This window comes from Cnephaeus nilssonii (assembly GCF_951640355.1).
Source record: "Cnephaeus nilssonii genome assembly, chromosome: 1".
Lineage (NCBI taxonomy): Eukaryota > Metazoa > Chordata > Mammalia > Chiroptera > Vespertilionidae > Cnephaeus > Cnephaeus nilssonii.
Window position 1 is genome coordinate 83,212,651 of NC_137072.1, and position 20,721 is coordinate 83,233,371.

Consider the following 20,721-nt stretch of genomic DNA (forward strand, 5'->3'; position numbering starts at 1 on the left):
GCTGGCCAGGCCCCCCAGTGGGGACTCTTACTCAATGGGGGCGTGGCCAGCCTGGGTAAGGGGCTGAGGACCGTTTTCAGGCTGGCCACGCCCCAGGCTCCCGAGGCTCCCAGCCACTCCTTTTTTATTTTCCAGCCCCTCCTTGAGTGGAGGCCAGGGCAGGCAGGAAGCTTGGCTTCCTCCGTCGCCAGAGGCAACTCACGGCAACTGCTTGCTCCAGCTCTGTGGCCGCCACCATCTTTGTTGGGTTAATTTGCATACTAGCTCCTGATTGGCTGGTGGGCATAGTGGAGGGATGGTCAATTTGCATGTTTCTCTTTTACTAGTGTAGATAAGCCTAAAGGTCATAACATGAAATGTATCTTATGTTCTTAAAATAAGTAACCATTGTCTCAGTTTTATGCACCCAGGTTCTCTCTGGAACTCTATAAAATCATATATATTTAGCTTTCTTTTTCTGTTCATTATTTCTATCTTGACACTTTGATTGCTTTATAACAAGGCAAATATTCCAAATAATTGGAAAAACCATCAAAATGTTGGAAGACTATGATGTGACTTCTTTGAATCATTAGACTCTCATACAGTTTTGCTTATCTAATATAAAATAGCTTTTTCTTAACTGCTACATGGAACAAGTAATTCAGTTTTTACAATATTTAATTATTACTTCCATGTAATCATTAAACAATGATTATAAAAAACAGACCATCAGAGGATTTATTGTCCTTCCTAAACTCTCTTCTTTAATTTTTCTGTCATTTTTGAGATTATAAAATCAATTTTTCTATACATAATGTCACCTATTTTAACCCTTTGCACTCGCTTGCTTTTTTCTCCATTCCTTTATTCTAATGCTAACCGTGTCGAGTCACACTCGACATCCGAGTGCAAAAGGTTAAATAAAAAGTATAGGTAGGTGAATTCTAATAAATTAAAATTAATTTCTTGGTAGCTCTCTCCTTGTGAATTAATTTTGGAGATGATAAAATATATTTTGAATTACATTTTTAAAAATATATTTTTTATTGATTTCAAGAGAGTAAAGGAGAAGGAGAAAGATAGAACCATCAGTGATGAAAAAGAATCATTGATTGGCTGCCTCCTGAATGCCCCCAACTGGGGATTGAGCCTGCAACATGGGCATGTGCCCTGACTGGGCAGGAATCGAACTGTGACCTCCTGGTTCATAGGTTGATGTTCAACAGCTTGAACCACACTGGATGGGCTTCAGCATTATCTTTTACTTTCAAGAAAATAATAGAATTTGAAATTAAATACAATTCTAAAAATCAGGGTTCCATGGGGAACCTATTTAAAACAGGTGTGTTAGCATTAGGGTTATTGAAAAAATCTTGCTTCTGAGACTAGGATTTAAACTTATACCACTCAAACACAGATAATTGGTGCTTCTCAATATTCCTTTTTATTAAAAACTAGAGGCCCTGTGCACGAAATTCATGCACGGGGGTGGGGGGTGTCCCTCAGCCTGGCCTGCACCTCTCCATTATGGGACCCCTTGGGGGATGTCCGACTGCCGGTTTAGGCCCGATCCCTCGGGCCTAAACCGGCAGTCGGACATCCCTCTCACAATCTGGGACTGCTGGCTCCTTACCGCTCACCTGCTTGCCTGCCTGATCGCCCCCTAACCGTTCCCCTGCTGGCCTGGTCACCCCCAAATGCCCTCCCCTGCCGACCTGGTCCCCCCCAACTGCCCTCCCCTGCAGGCCTGGTCTCACTCAACTGCCCTCCCCTGCAGGCCTGGTCGCCCCCAACTGCCCTTCCCTGCCAGCTCAATCACCCACAACTATCCTCCCCTGCTGGCCATCTTGTGGTGGCCATCTTGTGACAACGTGGGGTGGCCATCTTGTGATGACATTGTGCAACGCCACCTAGGCTTTTATTATATAGGATAATAATAAGAAGAAGATATAGGGGAGTAAGATGAGAAGAGGACATTATTTAGCATTATTGTACTACTAGAGGCCCAATGCACAACATTTGTGCATTCAGGGGGCGTCCCTCAGCCCGGCCTGTGCCCTCTCACAGTCCGGGATCCCTTGGGGGATGTCTGACTGACAGTTTAGGTCCGTCAGTCGGACATCCTTAGCACTGCTGGGGTCGAACATCCTTAGCCCTGCTGCAGACATCCTAATGAGCCTCTCCCGCCACTGCCGCTGCACTCACTAGCCATGAGCTTGGCTTCTGGCTGAGCGGCGCTCCCCCTGTGGGAGCAGGGGGCAGCTCCTGTGTTGAGTGGCTGCCCCCTGGTTGTTAGTGTGCATCATAGCAACCGGACGTTCCACCATTAGGTCAAATTGCATATTAGCCTTTTACTATATAGGATATTAGTCCACTTGGATATTCTTTCTCCAAGTTTTCCACTGGTGTTTAACTATTTTAAAAGAATAATAAGGTGCTAAATATAATCACTAACAGATTCTTAACAACTCTAAATGCAGAAACAGCATCAAGACCATTCCATTTCCCCCTCCCATTAATAAATTTCCCTGTTTATATTATCCTAGTTGAAATTAAGTCCAGTTTTGTTATAAAGATTGCTTATCTTTGTAAATGTCTCTATAGTTCATACCTATTATAAAGTAATTATAGACTACAAAAATATGAATACTTCTGTCTAACTTTTTCCATTCTGCAGACAAATTTATTTCTCCACTTGTTTTGGGGGGCATTAACAAAAACCTAATGGTTAAATCATTAAGAAATGTTGCTTGAAAACTTTACAGCATCTCTATTTACTACAGTTCTTAATTGCAACTCAAGAAGCATTACAAGACTGATGAAAAGGGGTAAATGGCTGAATGGTACAGTAAATGTCATTGAGTTTATTTCATTTGAGAGGTTTGTGGTAATTAATCTTATATGGTTAATATCCTGAGAGGAGTTGAATTTGATTGATGAGTTTGGGGCATTTTGGGAAACAAGTATTGGAAGATGCAAAGATTTGGGAATGTAAAGGCTAATTAGTTATGCAAATCACAGTGTTCAATAGGATTTCATTTGTTATTAAAGTAAGAAAGTCTAGTGGATCTCTTTATAAATGATTTCATTTTTTTCCTTATTTCAGTCAATGAATTTCTCATGTTACCTCTACTTAAATATTCCTACAATAATCATAAAGCAAAATGTGGGTAAAACAATAAGAAATGCCTTATAAAAGCAATACAGGAAATAACAGAGTTAAATAATTTCTGTCCTGTTTGTATGAGTGTTAGAAAAAAACTATTCTATACTCTGTGTATAGTCATCATGTTCCACCTTATTATACCAATCTTGCCCTTGATTCATTGCTCTCACCTCCTATTACTTAGTAATTTCTTAATTTATTGATGTCCACAGTATTTTCCCCTCCTCTTTTATACATATTACCCTGACTTCTCGATTTCTAAATATCTGTGACATCATCCCAGGTACTCTCTCTTTGATAAACTAGCCCTTGTCATCACCAATAATGGCACCATATCTAAAATCTCAGTTCTGAATACTCAACATCTCATTCTCCAATCATTTCCTCCCCATTCCTTCACTGTATTAATATGAACACACACACACACACACACACACACACACACACACACACACACACACAAATAATTGATTCTACCTTTTTATTTTTTAACCCAAGCAAGAAGAATTTTAAATGTAGGGAGTCAAAAGAGTAATGAAGTTCAGGCTGGTGGACTCACTTTAAGTTATAAATTCTAGAAAGTAAAAAGTTAAATGACAAGAGAGGAAAGGAGAGAGAATATCACAAACACACGCTTCTTGATTGCATTCTGAAAGATAGCAATCCCTAACTGGTATTTCTGAAAACATTTAAACAACACAAAAAAAGTCTGATCATATAGACCACTTATTTTTTAAAAATTTATATATGCACCCCTATGTTCATAGCAGCACAATTTATCATAGCTAAGATTTGGAAACAGCCTAAGTGCCCATCAGCAGATGAGTGGATTAAAAAACTGTGGTACATCTACACAATGGAATACTACACTGCAGTAAAAAAGAAGGAATTCTTACCATTTGCAACAGCATGGATGGAACTGGAGAGCATTATGCTAAGAGAAATAAGCCAGTCAGAGAAAGATAAATATCACATGATCTCACTCATTTGTGGAATATAATTAACATCATAAACTGATGAACAAAAACAGATCCAGAGACAGAGAAGCATCAATCAGACCATCAAACCTCAGAGGGAAGGTAGGGGAGGGTGGGGGTAAGAGGGAGAGATCAACCAAAGGACTGTATGCATGCATATAAGACTAACCAATGGACACAGACACCAGGGGAGTGAGGGCATGAGTGGGAGTGGGGTGGGGACAATGGGGAAATAAGGTATTGATTAATACCTTAATCAATAAAGAAAAAACAAGATTAATTAATGTAAGAAATAAAAAATTGAAATTATTTTCAGACACAATCTGGAAGAGGTGAAGGAAAAACATAGGGCAGACATGATTATATGAATAAAAAATAAAATGAACAAAATTCAAAAAATATGTGGTACTTACCTCAACTTCAATTTCATATTAAAATATAGAGGCTGTTTAGTTATTAACGTTATTTTACCTATAATTATGGATATATATCCACTTTTTAAATTATCATTGAGGATATGATAGACAGACAAGAATCACAATCCTTTCAATTCATGTCAAACAAAATTTACAACTCTTTTGTTCAATCTACATTGTTGAACAGCTTGAGACTATCCTCGTTATTTTGGGTAGAACAGTTGTTAATTTTGCTAATGGGAAGCAATAAGTGATGAATAATGAAATAAGTCATTGGCCTTCCTAACTGCTAATCCCTAGGGATGTAAATTTTGGCTCATTAAAAATATTTTAGACAGATTAAGGCACATTGATGAGCATTTAGTGGTATTGAGTCACAGAATATGTCTGGGAACCTCTGAATTCAAATTATAAAACTGCACCATGAGACAAGCACTAAATCTAATGAAGCTCTTGTTTGAATAGTCTTATATTTTATAACTGACTGACTTGGCTGCGGGATTTCTTGCCACAGTGCTTGGGCCCCATTAATGACAGCTGACATTAATGACAGGACAAAGGATATTATTAACACTTTGCAAGAGAAAATTTTAATGGTTTGTTAAAGAGAAATTGGAGCATGGGAGAACTAATGTCAAGCTAAAGGGAATTTATACATAACCTTCTAATAAAGTCATTTGGTATCTAGCTTTATAATCTTTCCTTTTGTGCAAATTAAAAATGTTTATTGGAAGATTTAGAGTTATTAAGAGAGCAAATGTACGTAAAGCTAATGATTTTTCTAGCCTCTAAAACAGAGAATTTGTCCTAAGCATACCTAGAGATGTTTCTCTCGACCCCAAAACATACATTACTTAATACAACCTTCTGTATTTTAGAAAGCTAAGGGACAGTCAATAGTTCGTTGAGAAGTTCCAATTCATGATTTCAAAGGTATGTTCAGGCTGAGTTATGACCTCAATGGTGTATTTATGTTGAAGTGGAATGCTTTCCTAGGGCTCTCTGACCTATAGATAAATGTTGTCAATTGATTTTAAGTAGATCAAGCACTGATTTGTCGGAAATGATACACGCATTAGAAACACAAATTTTACTCTCTAAGAATCCATGCCCCTCAAAATAAAAGGACAAAATTAAAATAGATAAGAAATTTAGAAAATTTGAGTAAATGTTTTGAATAAATGAAGCAACATACTTTCTGAAACTAAATATCTCTTTACTATGTGAAAGAAACAAAATTGTCTTTTTATTACATCTACTTCAACATAATTTACTGGTACAAAATGTAGGTTCATTTTCAATTCTTTCTATGTTTCAGAAATTCAAAAGAGAATCTAAACAAGTATGTTAGAAAGCTTCTAATATGGCCACTAATGATTCTCATCATGTAGTATTCACACTCTCCCATTGAATGTAGGCTGGACTTAGTGACTCTTCTCTAATAAACATAATATAGCAAAGTGATAGAATGTCACGCCCAGAAAAAGTTACAAAATGATGACAGCTTCCATTTTGCATTCCATGCTTTGATGGAAGTCAGTTGCCATATTATAAGCTCACCTATAGGGAGGTCTATGTAGCAAGGCAGTTTGTAACACTCTATTCAAGAGCAAGCAAAAGACAGAGGCACTCAGTCAAGCAATCCCATCTGAGAAACTAAATCCTGCCAACAACCACATAAATAAGCTTAAAAATAGATTATCTTGCCCTGGCTGGTGTGGCTCAGTTATTTGGGCATGCTCCCAAACATGACCAGGTTTTTATTGTTATTATTATTTTGAATCATTAACTTTATTTGTTACTCTTTTTAGGCATTGGTACTCTTCCACATAAAATGTAGGAGCATCTACTTATAGTTAGTCTTTATAACAATGTTGTACTATAAACCATAGTAACTTACATAGAGAAAAATTACTGAAATAAAGAGATTTTTATATTCATGACCCAAGAAATCCCCCAAATATTTGTCTTGTACAATTTTATGAGCATATATAACTCCACAAAGCTAGTTTCATCTTAGATTAATGTAGTATTTTCAATATCCACACTAGACCATCAGATCATCAAACTTTCAAGAGGTTGAAAAATCAGGTGCAGTTCCACCATTAATTATAATTTCATTCCATTTAGTATTTGAAAATAATGCAATGAAATAAATGTAAAACATTTAGAATAGCTTGTGTTATTTATGTTGACAAAATGCACTGAATTTATTAGATTATTAATGTTTAACTTCCTTACAGGATAAGTGCAAATAGTATTTGGGTTGTTATGTACTCTCTACACTAATAAAAGATAAACATGCAAATTGACCGTACCGCCACTATGCCCACAAGCCACGCCCACAAGCCAATCAGGAGCGAGTATGCAAATTAACCCAACCAAGATGACTGCAGCCATGGAGTGAGCAGGAGGTTTGGGTTTCCCCGGCAATGGAGGGAGCCAAGCTTCCTGGCTGGCCCTGGCCTCCGCTCAAGGCTACAAAGTTTCAATTATAGAAGATAAGTAAATCCAATAATACCAGGGCCTCTCGTTGGGTTGCCAGGGGGCGTGGCTGGCCTGAAAATCACCACAGGCCCCTGGCCCAGGCTGCCCCACACCCCAAGGGAACCCCCCACCCTGATCCGGGACACCCTTCATGGCAAACCAGCCGGCCCCCACACATGCACCAGGCCTCTATCCTATCTAATAAAAGAATAATAGGCAAATTGACTGTCACTCCAACACACAAGATGGCGGCCCCCATGTGGTCAAAGATGGCTGCCCCCATGAGGACACAAGATGGCTGCCACAAGATGGCCAGCAGGGGAGGGGAGTTGGGAGGGACCAGGCTTGCAAGGGAGGGCAGTTGGGGGTGATCAAACCTGCAGGGGAGGGCAGTTAGGGGCGACCAGGCCAGCAGAGGAGGGAAGTTGGGGGCAACTGGGCTTGCAGGGAAGGGCAGTTGGGGGTGACCAGGCCTGCAGGGGAGGGCAGTTAGGGGCAATCAGGCTGGCAGAGGAGCAGTTAGGCATCAATCAGGCTGGCAGGGGAGTGGCTAGGGGTTGATCAGGCTAGCAGGCAGAAGTGGTTAGGGGCAATCAGGAAGGTAGGCAGGCAAGCAATTGGGAACCAGCAGTCCTGGATTGTGAGAGGAATGTCCGACTGCCCGTTTAGGCCCGATCCCACTGTGGGATCGGGCCTAAACGGGCAGTCGGACATCCCTTGAGGGGTTCTAGATTGGAGAGGGTGCAGGCTGGGCTGAGGGACACACCTCCCCATGCACGAATTTCGTGCACCAGGCTTCTAGTGAACTATTATAAATGTCTTAATTTTATATAAATATCTGTGAAATAAGAGAAGATTTTTAACTTTAAAACAGCTCTAAACTACGCATATACATATTCAGTCATGCCCAGGATTTGATCCCTGGTTGGGGGCATACAGGAGGCAGCTGATAGAGGTCTAGCTCTCAGATTTATGTTTTTTTCTCTCTCCCTCCCTTCCTTTCTCTCTAAAAATCAATTAAAAGAAAAATAAAATAAAAGAGAGATTCTCCCTCAGCCAAGATTTCAGATAAAAGCACTGCCCTGGCCAACACCTACACTCTAGCCTTATGAGAGAGACCTTGAACCAGAAGTACCCAGCAAAGCTGATTCCTAGAGCACAGAAACTGTAAGATAAAATTATTGGTTTTCTTAAGGATCCAAACTTGGGGTAATCTGCTAAATAGCAACAGATAACTAATAAAACAAAAAATAAAAGCTATTTGCAAGAAATTGTTATTGGTTCCAAGGCTTAAAGTTTAATTTAAGTTACATATTAAATTAAAATTATAAAACATAAATTAAATATATTTTCCAATATTCTTGAAAATAGTAAATTCAGGTTAAATTATAAAACAGTCACCCATAAAATATTACTCTTTAATAAGATTAGTTAACATCTACTGTAAAATACTTCCTAAAGAATTTGTAACCAATTTTAGAAGGTATATCTTTAAAGCATTAAATGATATCTCTCACATCTTTAATCAGATTAGATAGGATTACTTAAAGCTCAAACATGTCTCCAAAGAGCAAGCAAATATGCCTTCAACTTTTAAAATATTATTTCAGTTTAAATTTATGTATCTACTAAACATGCTATTTTATTATTGTGATGTAGTATTCTATCAGATTTTGCAAACACATAGCATTATGCAGCTATCTATTTCATATATAGGAAAATTATGTCAAATAAATACTTAAGCAGTTTATAATAGCTTACATTTTTAGAGGTTAAAAAGTAATGATTCTTAGACTAATGTTCTACAGTTAAATTCACATGCATTACCCAGTGCTAAAACTTTTATATTTACAAATAAAGAGATGGATTCAGTAGTTTATAATCTTGATATTTTAACATGTGATTTTAAAATCACACACTACGATATTTTTGTGCACAAAAAAGCGGTTGATATCAACATTTCTGGGAACCTGAAAACTGTAAGCAAATCAATTTACAGTATCACAGTAAAAGTGGCAATTTCTTGAAATCAAGAAAAAAAAAAAGTTCCCATTTAATAAAAGTGAGGCAAAGAGAAGTTCCATAACTTTTTTCTAAATGTGAAGAACTGACAAACAAGAACACCAAAAAGGCTATAGGTAGCAGAAAATGACATGATTAATAGAAGCAAAAAGGTGAGAATCAACATGTCTTTTTAGAAAAATCTTTAGATAAATTAATATCCTAATAGTTTTTTATATTTCAAATATTTCAAAATACATTCACATTGCTATATGTAGAAAATACTAGAAGCCTGTTGCACGAAGATTCGTGCAATAGACCTTCCTTCACCTGGCTGCCGGCACCAGTTTTCCTCTGGCACCTGGGACCCAGGCCTTGGCTCTGGCCACCCGCCAATCAGAGCGCCTCCCACCGGCCCAATTGGCCACCCCGAGTCCTGCCGCCTGCGCCTTCCGCCGGCCCCATTGGTCCCCCCTCAGCGGCGGCCAATAGGGTCGGCGGGAGGAGCGGGACGCGGAAACTCGCGAGTCCCCGCGCCCTGATCCTCCCGCCGGCCCCATCGGCCACCCTGAGTCGTGCCTCCTGCCAGCCCAATCGTGGGCGTAGCGGAGTGATGGTTAATTTGCATATTACCTTTTTATTATGTAGGATAACTGAGCTATTTCCCCCTCCCTGTACAGGAGTGGATATAATTCACATGTGCTTTATTTGTATTTGGAAGTATCAGCCTTGGGAGCAATGAGTAGACTGACCCAAACAACACTGATCATCTTGAGTATTTACATGGCTGACAGGTTTGTCACTTCTTCAGGTGAGTGCATCCAATTGTTATATGACACCTCATAAGGTAGTGAAATGGTTCAACCAATTCAAACAGTAAAGTGTGTTATCTCCCCTAAATCTAAAAGATCAAATAACTGGGCCAGACCTTGCAGTAATATCACTTATGACTTAAAAGGTTAAAGTATAAACAATAATAATATGTGTTTATGACAAAGGGCTCACAGTACCAAATAGTAATAAAATCACTAGATCTCAAAATTTATCTGGAACATATAGATGTCACTCACTTTAATTAGCACATTTTCAGTTAGTCTTACAAAAATAAACTATCATTAATTTTAGTAAAACATCTTTTGAATCTCAGAGTACTGACTCAGAGTACTGAGTTAGAAAGACATGCCTTGAAGTTCCCATAAATAAAAAAGTGGAAGGTACAAAGAAAGAAAATAATGTAGCTTATATAAATCCTAATAGATTATATCATCTGGTCGCAAAGTATTATCTTGAAATTCTAGAGGCCCCAAAAAAGTTTTAGAGAGTCTGTAAGATTAATCATTAAAACAAGGGTAGCCCTGGCCAGTTTTGCTCAGTGGATAGAGCATCGGCCTGCGGATCAAAGACTCCCAGGATCGATTCTGGTCAAGCGCACATACTTTGGTTGCGGGCTCCTCCCAGCACCTGGCCCTGGTTGTGGCTCGTGCAATAGGCAACCAATGGATGTGTTTCTCTCACACTTATGTTTCTTTCCATCTTTCCCTCTTTCTTCCACTCTCCATTAAAACCAATGGAAAAATATCCACAGGTGAGGATTAACAAACAAAAATTAAATAAATAAAATAAAATGAGGGTAAATATAAAAGACAGGTTTCTTATTTTTAATCACTCTAAAATGTACTGGATTATATAAAGCAAAATTAGTAAAAATGTGCATATTGAAAATTTTAAGTATATGTAAAAATAAAATGACAAAAATAGCACAAAAATGAGAGGGAGGAATAGGGAGTATATCATTGTAAGGTTTAGACTACATTTGAAACAGTATATCATTTGAAGACAGATTGCAATTAAAGATTTATATTGTAAACATTATACCTCTTTTAAAAGAGGTATAAATTTTTTAAAAATAGTAGACCTAAAATGGAATAATACTTAAATAATCCAAAATTAAGGAGAGACATAAAACAAGTAAAAAGCAACTAGGAATGAGAAGGCTAACCCCTATTTTGTAAAACTACTGTTTGAAATTCTCTATTTTTTTAGACAGCCTCTTATTCTGAAAAATAATAACTTTGCTTTCCAGCTTGCTTTAGCCTGCTTGAATAATAAGGAAGATAAACTTAGCTGTCTGACCTTGTAGGCCAGAGACTAGATACGCCCATACTCTCAATGCCATGCCAGGTGTATATTTTAATTGGATAGAACTGTGTTGCTTTCAAGGCCATCAGCGAGGTAACCACTAAGCACACATAGGGCTGGCTTTTTAATAAAAAGGAAAGTTCTGCTTATAGCTCTGCTTAGAACTTGAATTCATGTTTCTCTAAGCCCACTGGTGAATAAAGTGTGACTCCAAACTCTCTGAGCATTGCTTGATTTATTCCGGTTTTCTGTAAAAGGAAGTGTAGATTTTAATCCAACTATATCTATATTCACATTACATGTAAATTATTTCAACAAGCCAATTACAGAGATAGAGTGGATAAGAAACAAGAGTCAAGTATATGTAAGAATACCATTTTATTTTTATTTTTTTAAGAATACCATTTTAAATAAAGCAATAAATAACATTTAAAAATTAAACAGCCGCTGTGGAAAACAGTATGGAATTTTTTCAAAGAATTAAAAATGTGTATGATGAAGCATACTTCAAAAAAACAAAAATTAAAGGATGGTATAAAATTATATAGATGTTCTAATAAACTCTTGCATACACTTATGGAATGCATTAAGCAACCACCTAGTACATTCCTCACACATAAGGGACCAATGTTTTAGATGATCAAACTCCTCTACATGGGAGGCCCTCTATACACTCCAGCTAAATTGAACTATTATAGTTCCCCAAATACACTCAGCAGTTTCACACCTATGTTTATTGGTAACACATCTCCCTGTGGCTAGAATGACCTTCCCAGCATTTGACAAAAGTCAACTCATCTTTCAAGATTAAGCCACTTAATACTTTATAGCACTTACACTTGTTTATGTGTCTGACTCCTCCAGCTTCAGAGAGCTTTGTAGTGGTGTGAATTGAAAACCAGTCTTGTTTATGTTTCTAGTATCTAGTGCAGTGCTTGGCATATAATAAGTAATCGCTCGGGAATGAATGAATGAAAACTACCTATTCTAATTTTTACCATGTAAATCCTATGATTTTCTGTAATGCTATAAGTTCTTGAAAAATTAGCAAATTAGGAAAAGAAATAAAAATGGAATCAAAATTATCTCTACTTCTATTGGCTGGGAATAGTTAAATACAGCAGATGTGTGCCGAACAGAAATAGAATCACAGAATGAAAGAATCTAACTCTTAGAAGGAACTTTAGCCAATTTAGAGCTGAGGTCAACAATAGGTCAAAGAGAGATAAAGGAGTTAGACAGAACCAAGGGAAGTGAAATTGGTGCAGTAAACAACAAAAACAATGGAAAAATACTTTGAGGTGTATATGTATATGTGAAAGTGGCTTTCTTAAAACAAAAACAGCCCTATCTGGTTTGGCTCAGTGGATAAAGCATTGGCCTGTGGACTGAAGGGTCCCGGGTTCAATTCTGGTCAAGGGCAGATGCCTGGGTTGTGGGTTCGATCCCCAGTAGGGGGCGTGCAGGAGGCAGCCAATCAATGATTCTCATCATTGATGTTTCTCTCTCCCTCTCCCTTCCTCTCTGAAATCAATAAAAACATATTTAAAAAAAAAAAAACAACAGCTTCATGTGTCACTTGTGGAAATCACTTAGCTATCCACTACTATCGAATACTATTGGATAGTATTTACGTATTGTTTTGTTTTATTTTCTTTGTATATCAGGAACAGTGAAAATACTATCCATTGATTTCCCTCTGTCATTCATTAAACTTTCCTCACAATTATTTTTAACACTGACTTATCAATGCACTTCTTAATTCATTATAGCTTCCTGGAATTTGAAATTTATATGCAAATAAAGGTCATATGTTTTCTGATAGTACCGTTACTAGGCTGTCTTTAAGAAACATACAGGAATGCTTTGGAGATATTACTGGTTTTTACAATTGATTACAAAATATATTTCAAAGAGACCCACTTGTGATGTTATTTGTCCTTCTAGAAAAAGAACTGAATAAAAAATTATCTATGGCTAAAATCTAGAAAACTGCTTAAAATATCTTTTACTTTGTAATATAAATGCAAAATTTGTCCAGTATATCTCATCCCTATGAGGATTAAAAAAAAAGTAATTGCATTCCTCATGTATGTGTAAATGAATGTATTTAGTTTAAAGAAATTCTAATTATGGCACTTTGTAAATGGCAGAAATATTATCTTTTCAATTGCAATGTGTATTAAAGGAGGATTTCTTTACTTAAGAAATATGATCTATTATTATTTCTAAACTCTTTCTATCCTATTAAATAATTTATGAAGAGTTTTAAGATTTGCATTGATTCCTAGTTTGAGTCAATATTTTTAATGTTATACACTAACTACAGGCTTCTCATTGCCTATGTAAAAATAAATAATCAAACAAACATAAATAAATAAGGATTCAAAGCAACTTCATTGAAAATTCTCCACATTAGCTGTTTTAAACTGAAGCCTATAAGAGTTGTAATTGAACACAATGTATTTTTTCCCTCACTGCTCTTGATCACAGAGATAGTTCTATGTTATTAGGTAAAACAAAATCCCAATGAAATTCTTCTTCATCTCTTCCTCTGATACACTCCCTACAGAGTCTAAGGCATACCAGTTTATATAACTTTTGGAATTTTAAGTATTTTAAATATTTAATTAAAGTTCCACTAAATTTCACATACATAAAAAAATACAAACCAATTCCCATGTAAGCACCAGGCCATAAAATAAAAAACAGAAGAATGTATTATGTGAAATGCACCATTTGTATTCAAGATGGAGAGGAGGGCAGAGGAAAGATTTTAGAAGTGATATTGATAAACAGGGTCACTAGTTTTTCATTAGCCTGTGATACATAAAGCAAAGTGATTCCCCTTGGTGTGGGTTTGGTTACATTCACATGAAGAGTGCAAATTTAGAACAGGTGAATGATCAACAGTTTTAGAATCAAAACTCTTGGACCAAAAAATAAAAAGTAAATTCTAATTACTCTGCAGTCTTACAAGGCACATCAGGCAAACACAAAACAAAAAATCCAAAGGTGTTTCCTCTGGATCTGGGTTATACCCTGCCTCTAGGCAAGGAAAACTCCTAAATATGTTTTTCAAGAGAGTACCTAACCATCACATAATTCACCTTTCATTTAAGTGACAAACCAACAATAACTAACATTTATGCATCTAGTACTCTTTCAGGTATTTCCATTAATCACCACTGTAACCTCATCAGGTAGGTATTATTTTTATCTCTATTTTACATTTACAGAAACAGCCAGAGAGGTCATTAGCCAAGTTTCTAATATTACCCATTTAAAAGAGCCAAGCTTTGACCCCTAGATGCAGAATTTATTAAAAGGAGAAATCTAAATTCAGTAATTTACTAGAGTTAATAAATAAGAAATTATTAAATATTAAGAGAATTTTCAGCCCTGTCCTTTTAAAAAAATAAAGCTATTTTCTATACCAATTCATTCTAATGTCCCACACACTGTTAATTATTATAATCCCCTTAAGAAGCAATATTTTTACAATAAAATGTTTCTTAAAACTTGATTGTACTTTATATTATCTGAAATGTTTTTATTCAAAAGTCAAAACCTAAATTATACATTTAAAAATATGTGCATTCAATTTTAAGTTATAATAAATTCTTTTGGAGTACTTACCTATGAAAATGGTAAACTTAATAATAATGAAAATGATAATTTATCATATATATAGCTATCATATAAGATGTAAATACATTAATTTTAAATTCATCAAATATAGACTCATACACACACAAACAGATATAAGCCCTATTTTTTCATTACTGATTAACCCTAAACTATTAGTAGTTAATATAAAATTTTTATTTTGCCTACTACAGAAATCAGCCAACTGTGTCTGCACAAAACATTTAATTTCTTTTTTCTCTCAAATCTTTTATCCCCTTAATTTAAGCGACAGCTTCTCTTTGGCTCCAAAACTCTAGGAAACCCATTTAAGTAAAATTTTGAAATAACAACACTTCAAAGATATCAACAGACTCCAGAGAGCAAAGTAACTTTTCTTTTTATAAGACTCAAAGTATATTTCTACCCAGAAGTCATTGAATTTAAGAGAGTTTGTAAAGTTTTATCATATAGTACCTTGTGCTTTCCAAAAGAAAGCATTGCTAGTATATATGCGAGCACCCTGAAGATATTACAGAAAAATAAAATATTTGGAGATTTTTCTCTTTAGGCTTCTGCATATTCCAGTAGTAAAAGAAAATAAAAAAGCCTCTCTAAATTAATATCAGGTGACTCTGATATAACAATAAGAACAAATTTGTGGGCATCCTGTTGGGATTAAGTCTGCAATCTATGGTCCTAGCCCGATGTGGTCAAAGTTAAGTGAACTAACCTGAATTAACATTTCTTTCCAACTCCGTGCCATACATATCTTTAAGACTTTCTAGTATGGTATGTGTTCTTTGCTCCTTTTTCCTATTTCTTTGCTCTTTGCCCTTTATTTCTTCCTTTGTTTTTTGCCCCTATGTGTTTTCTTCTTTCTCATTTCTAATTTATGATATCCTGCAATATAATATTTTGGGTACAGGAAGGGAAATAAATAATAAATGAATAAACAAACAAACATAAAAAGTAAAAAACTAAGATAAGCAACCATGAAGGAGTTTCATGCCTTCCCTTTCATATTTCTTGAACATCTACTGAGCTCCTAGAGGCCTGAATCTGTGCAATACTGTCATATGGACGTAGTAGTGTATTTTATCTTTAGTTTGAAAATAAGCATGGTTAAAAAGACAGTTCTCAGAACATCTCAAAAGATGACTAGCAGTATATGTTTTAGCTAGTTTTGGAATATTCACTGGAACTATTCTGAGATTGGCAATTCTTTGACCAGCAATTGGAAAATAATTCAGTAATGTTTAACCACACTCTTACTCAAACCGAAAGGACATATATTTAACATATTATTTAGAAAATATTTAAGAGGACAATTCCTCATTTTCCCTTTTCCAGAAGTCGTACCAGTGTAAAAATCAAATAAAAAAAAAAAGGAAAACAGGTATTTATTTTTCACCAGAAGAAAAGAGAAAATACAAACTAAGTCTCGAATGTATGGTTATATTTGATCATTTAAACTCAAAGCTGACTGACTATAGCCAGGTTCATCTTTGGAGGTACAAGCTTAATATCCAGAGGTTAAATAATTGTCTATATTTATTCTACCTTAATATGGCTGATGGTTGAATGAGGAAGAAAAGTCTATCCAACCTTTGTATCTACTACAGGGTAAGACAGAGAGTGGTGACACTTAACTTTATCAGACACATAAATGGGTCTTTGATATGAAAATATAGTCCCAGAGAAGAGTTAGGCAGGCATCCTCAAACTACGGCCCGTGGACCACATACGGGTGTTTTTGCCGTTTTGTTTTTTTACTTCAAAATAAGATATATGCAGTGTGCATGGAAATTTTTTCATAGTTTTTTTTAAACTATAGTCCAGCCCTCCAATGGTCTGAGGGACAGTGAACTGGCCCCCCGTTTAAAAAGTTTGAGGACCCCTGAGTTAGAGGAATTGAGCTATATAGGGTGAAGAAAGCTAAAGTGAAGGGGACAGACCTGGTGGTGAGCAATCTTGCAAAAGGGAAAAGCCAAAAACTAGGAGGAGATTCAAAAAGGGGGACAGTTGGGAAAGTTGCATGGTACAGGGGTGTTTTACTAGGCCCCCAAAAATCCCCAGTAGCAAAGTGAACAAAGGCTTTTTAGGATAAGATAATTTGCAGAGACCCAATATAGAATTTCTTCAATTGCCCTAAAATCTCAATAAAGATTATTCAGTACAAATTATTTGTCTGAGTGTTTTTTAGGAAATTAAGGAAAAAGATTAGGCAGTTCTTTACAAATACTAAAGAATTATATTTTAAACAGAGGGAATTGAAAGTTTAATGGAAACATGGAGATAGTTTGAAACTTTTATACTTTCTTTAAAGCCAGTCTTCTCTGAAGGGAGAGAATTAACTAAAAACAAAATAAACAGAAACAAACAAAAAATACACTTGCTATCTTTTCCCACTCCAGCTTCTAAGAGAAAAAATCAACTGTGTACAACTTGAATCAGAAAGGTTTTATTAAGACTATTATTTTCATAGATCCCACTAGCATTTAAACTTTTCAGAGAATAGTGAACTAGGAACTATGAATACTGGGGCTTGAGTGACTGATTTCCATGGCGATGCAATGCCTGTTCGGGAGCCTGCTAGTTGTCAGGAACCTAGCGCTAACACATCACAGGTAATAAAAACTAAATTGAAGGGGATATACCTGGGTTGAGCAATCTTGCCAAACATAAACACCAAAATCTAGAAGGAGAAGCAAAAAGAAAAACAGTGGATATTCCATGTTGCCGTAGAAAACTGATATGGGTCCCCATCAAACATGAAGGTGTCCAAAGCATGTCTTTGCTATAGTTGTCATCACTACTTAACTTTATTAGAATTCCTAAGGACCAGGTCAATATTAGGAAATTGGACATCAGCCCAATCACTATATTTTGTTGACAGCTTAGCTCTGCAGGAGTGTGAATCTCAGTTCTTCACATTTAGCAGACAGAACATACTTCTGTTTCCAATAAGATCTTGACAAGAAGAATCTATAAAGACTGCATGTTTACAAAAGTGCACAGTGAGAAGAATGTGAAGGTATGTGACAAACTGTAGCCTTCCAAATGTGCTCTACATGATTTTATTAAGCTTCCTGGGTGAAGCAAGAATATGAAAAGACTAGAGGCCTGATGCATGAAAATTCATGCATATGGGGAGGTCCCTCAGCCTGGCTTGCACCCTCTCACAGTCCGGGACCCCTTAGGGGATATCCACCTGTCGGCTTAGATCCACTCCCCAGGCTGGGAATTGGACATCCTTAATGCTGCCATGGAGGTGGGAGAGGTTCCCACCACTGCCACTGAGCTCGCAGCTGTCAGCCTGGCTTGTGGCTGAGTGGAGCTCCCCGCCAGGGGGCAGCTCCTAAATTGAGCTGACCACAGGGGGCAGCTCCTAAATTGAGCGTCTGCCTTCTGGTGGTCAGTGTACATCATAGCGACCCATTGTTCCGCCTTTAGGGTCAATGTGCATAATACCCTTTTATTATATAGGATACACAAGTGTAGGGATCCTGATGAAGAACTATTCAGGGTAAAAATGTTAATCTTCATGTAGTGTTTGTGTTTTCAACTTACTGGTTTTCCTTGAGAACCGTATAAGCTGTCAACCAAAATATGCGCCATCAGTGAGTTATTCATTTCAATGAAGAAAGACACACTTAAATTTTCATGTCTGGACTGACCATATCGCAATGGATAGCATTGTGAGACCACAGTAGAGGTATCACACAGCTTTATGTTTTTAAGAAGCATTGTTATTCTTCAGAAATGAGAGTAAAAGAATTAAGTGCTAACAAAGTTCTGATAGAAAGGGATTTACTATTGTACCACAAAAATAGTATTTTACTCACTGTCCTCTCTTGTTTGATTTGCTTAAGCTTTTAACTCTCAGACTTCTACACTACAGAGATATCTCTAGACATCCCCCCTTAGATATAACAGAAATGTCTCCTGGGTTGCACTCTACTCCCTTATCATCATCAAACTCATTCATCCAAGGAAGTTTTACCTAGGTCCTAGGATATGGAAAAAAAAAATAGGTTCCATTTTGAATGAATGTAATCAGAAGCATCAATACACTCATTCTCTTCCTTCTTGGGGTATGAAAAAGGATCACATTAATACTCTGAGAGATCATTTAAAACCTCTTTTCTCTGACATTCTATCAGTGGAAATCAATGTTTCCTAAATAGACAGCAAAGTGCTCTTGCTCTCCAAATGGTTTGGGCTCCTTAGAATGTGAACTTAAAAATCTAAAATTTTATAAGACTGGATTAGTTCAAACAAGTTCAGAGATTTTTACAAATAGAATATAGACATAGTGAATTCAAATCATATACTAACCATTTTAAAATGACATTCTCCCCCTCTCAGTTTCTGCTAAGAGAGAAAGCCTACAAAGGCCAAGAACAAAACAATAGGAGGCAACAGTTCAAACCAACGTTTGACCATCTAAACAAGACTTGAAAAGGAAATATGTTAGCTTGCTTGGGCTGTGATAACAAGCATGCTGACTGGGTGACCTAAGCATTAGAAATTTATTTTGTCAAAATTCTGGAGGTTAGATTCCAAGATCAAGGTGTTGGCAAGGTTGGTTTCTTCGGAAGCCATTCTCTTTGGTTTGTAGATGGCCATCTTTGCCGTTTATCTTCACATCATCTTTATGTATATACATCTATATCCAAGTTTCCTCTCCTTATAAGGACCACAGTCATGTTGGATTTCAGCCCACTCTCGTGACCTCCTTTTATCGCTTTAAAAGCCCTGTCTACAAACAGCTACAATCCAAAGTACGAAGGATCAGAACTGCAACATATGAATTTGGGGAGGATACAATTATGCCCATAAAAAGTGATAATCAAAAATCTTGTGATCTAAAGCTCAACAGAACACCAAAGATATAAAATAATTGAGCCCAAGGAGCCAAAGAGAAGCTATTTCAGAGAAAAGTATTGGGGTTCTGTGGCACTTTCCCTATCCAGCCACCTAGGAGGAAGGGTAGATACCCTCACTCCTTGTCAAGTGAGAAAGGCTTTAAACTTAAGGAACTATCTATAAAGCTTGGCATATATTTCATGAAGATTAGAGAACATAAAAGACCCATTTTTTTACCTGTCCCTGAGAAGTTTAATATAAAAAGATAAAAACCAATATGAAGGTTATTTTATATGTCAGTTTAAGTGAGCCACAGGGTGCCTAGATATTTGGTCAAACATTATTCTGGGTATGTCTGTGAGAGTTTTTGGATGAGATTACCATTTGCATTGGTAGAATAAGTAAAGGGAAATTTTCCCCCTAATGTGAGTGACCCTCTTCCTGTATAATACTTAGTAGGCATTTTTAACATTCTTTCACAGCCTCTTTCCTGATCTGCAGAATGTATGCAATATATCCAGTCAGCCATGCTAACTCTGGGCTCTATCCTCACTTCCTTGTTTCTTGATCTTTGAAAATAGGGTCAGATACACAACCCCAGCCAGTCAAGTTAAGCCGAGCGCTTCCTTGTTTCCTGCTTGCCTCTTTCTATAAAAGCTTGCAGCCTTTTCCCCTTATTGTGCAGTTCTCCAAACACTTGAGCATGGAAACTGCTGCTTCATGTAGTTTGTGTGTATCACCTAAATTGTCTTCTTTAGTCATTGCATGGGTACAGGCATATACTCATACATGTTTATATATACATATTCATGTGTACATACATATATATCCACAAGTGTATGTATATAAATGGATCAATTTGTATACTTTAAACATACAGTTCATTCTCATTATTCATGGTAGTTATCTATATATATAAAACCCTAATATGCAAATAGACCGAACGGCAGAACAACCGAACAACCGATCGCTAGGACGTGTGCTGACCACCAGGGTTGCACAGAACATGGCGGGTGTCGGCAGCAGGTGGCAGAGCACAGAACATGGTGGGCAT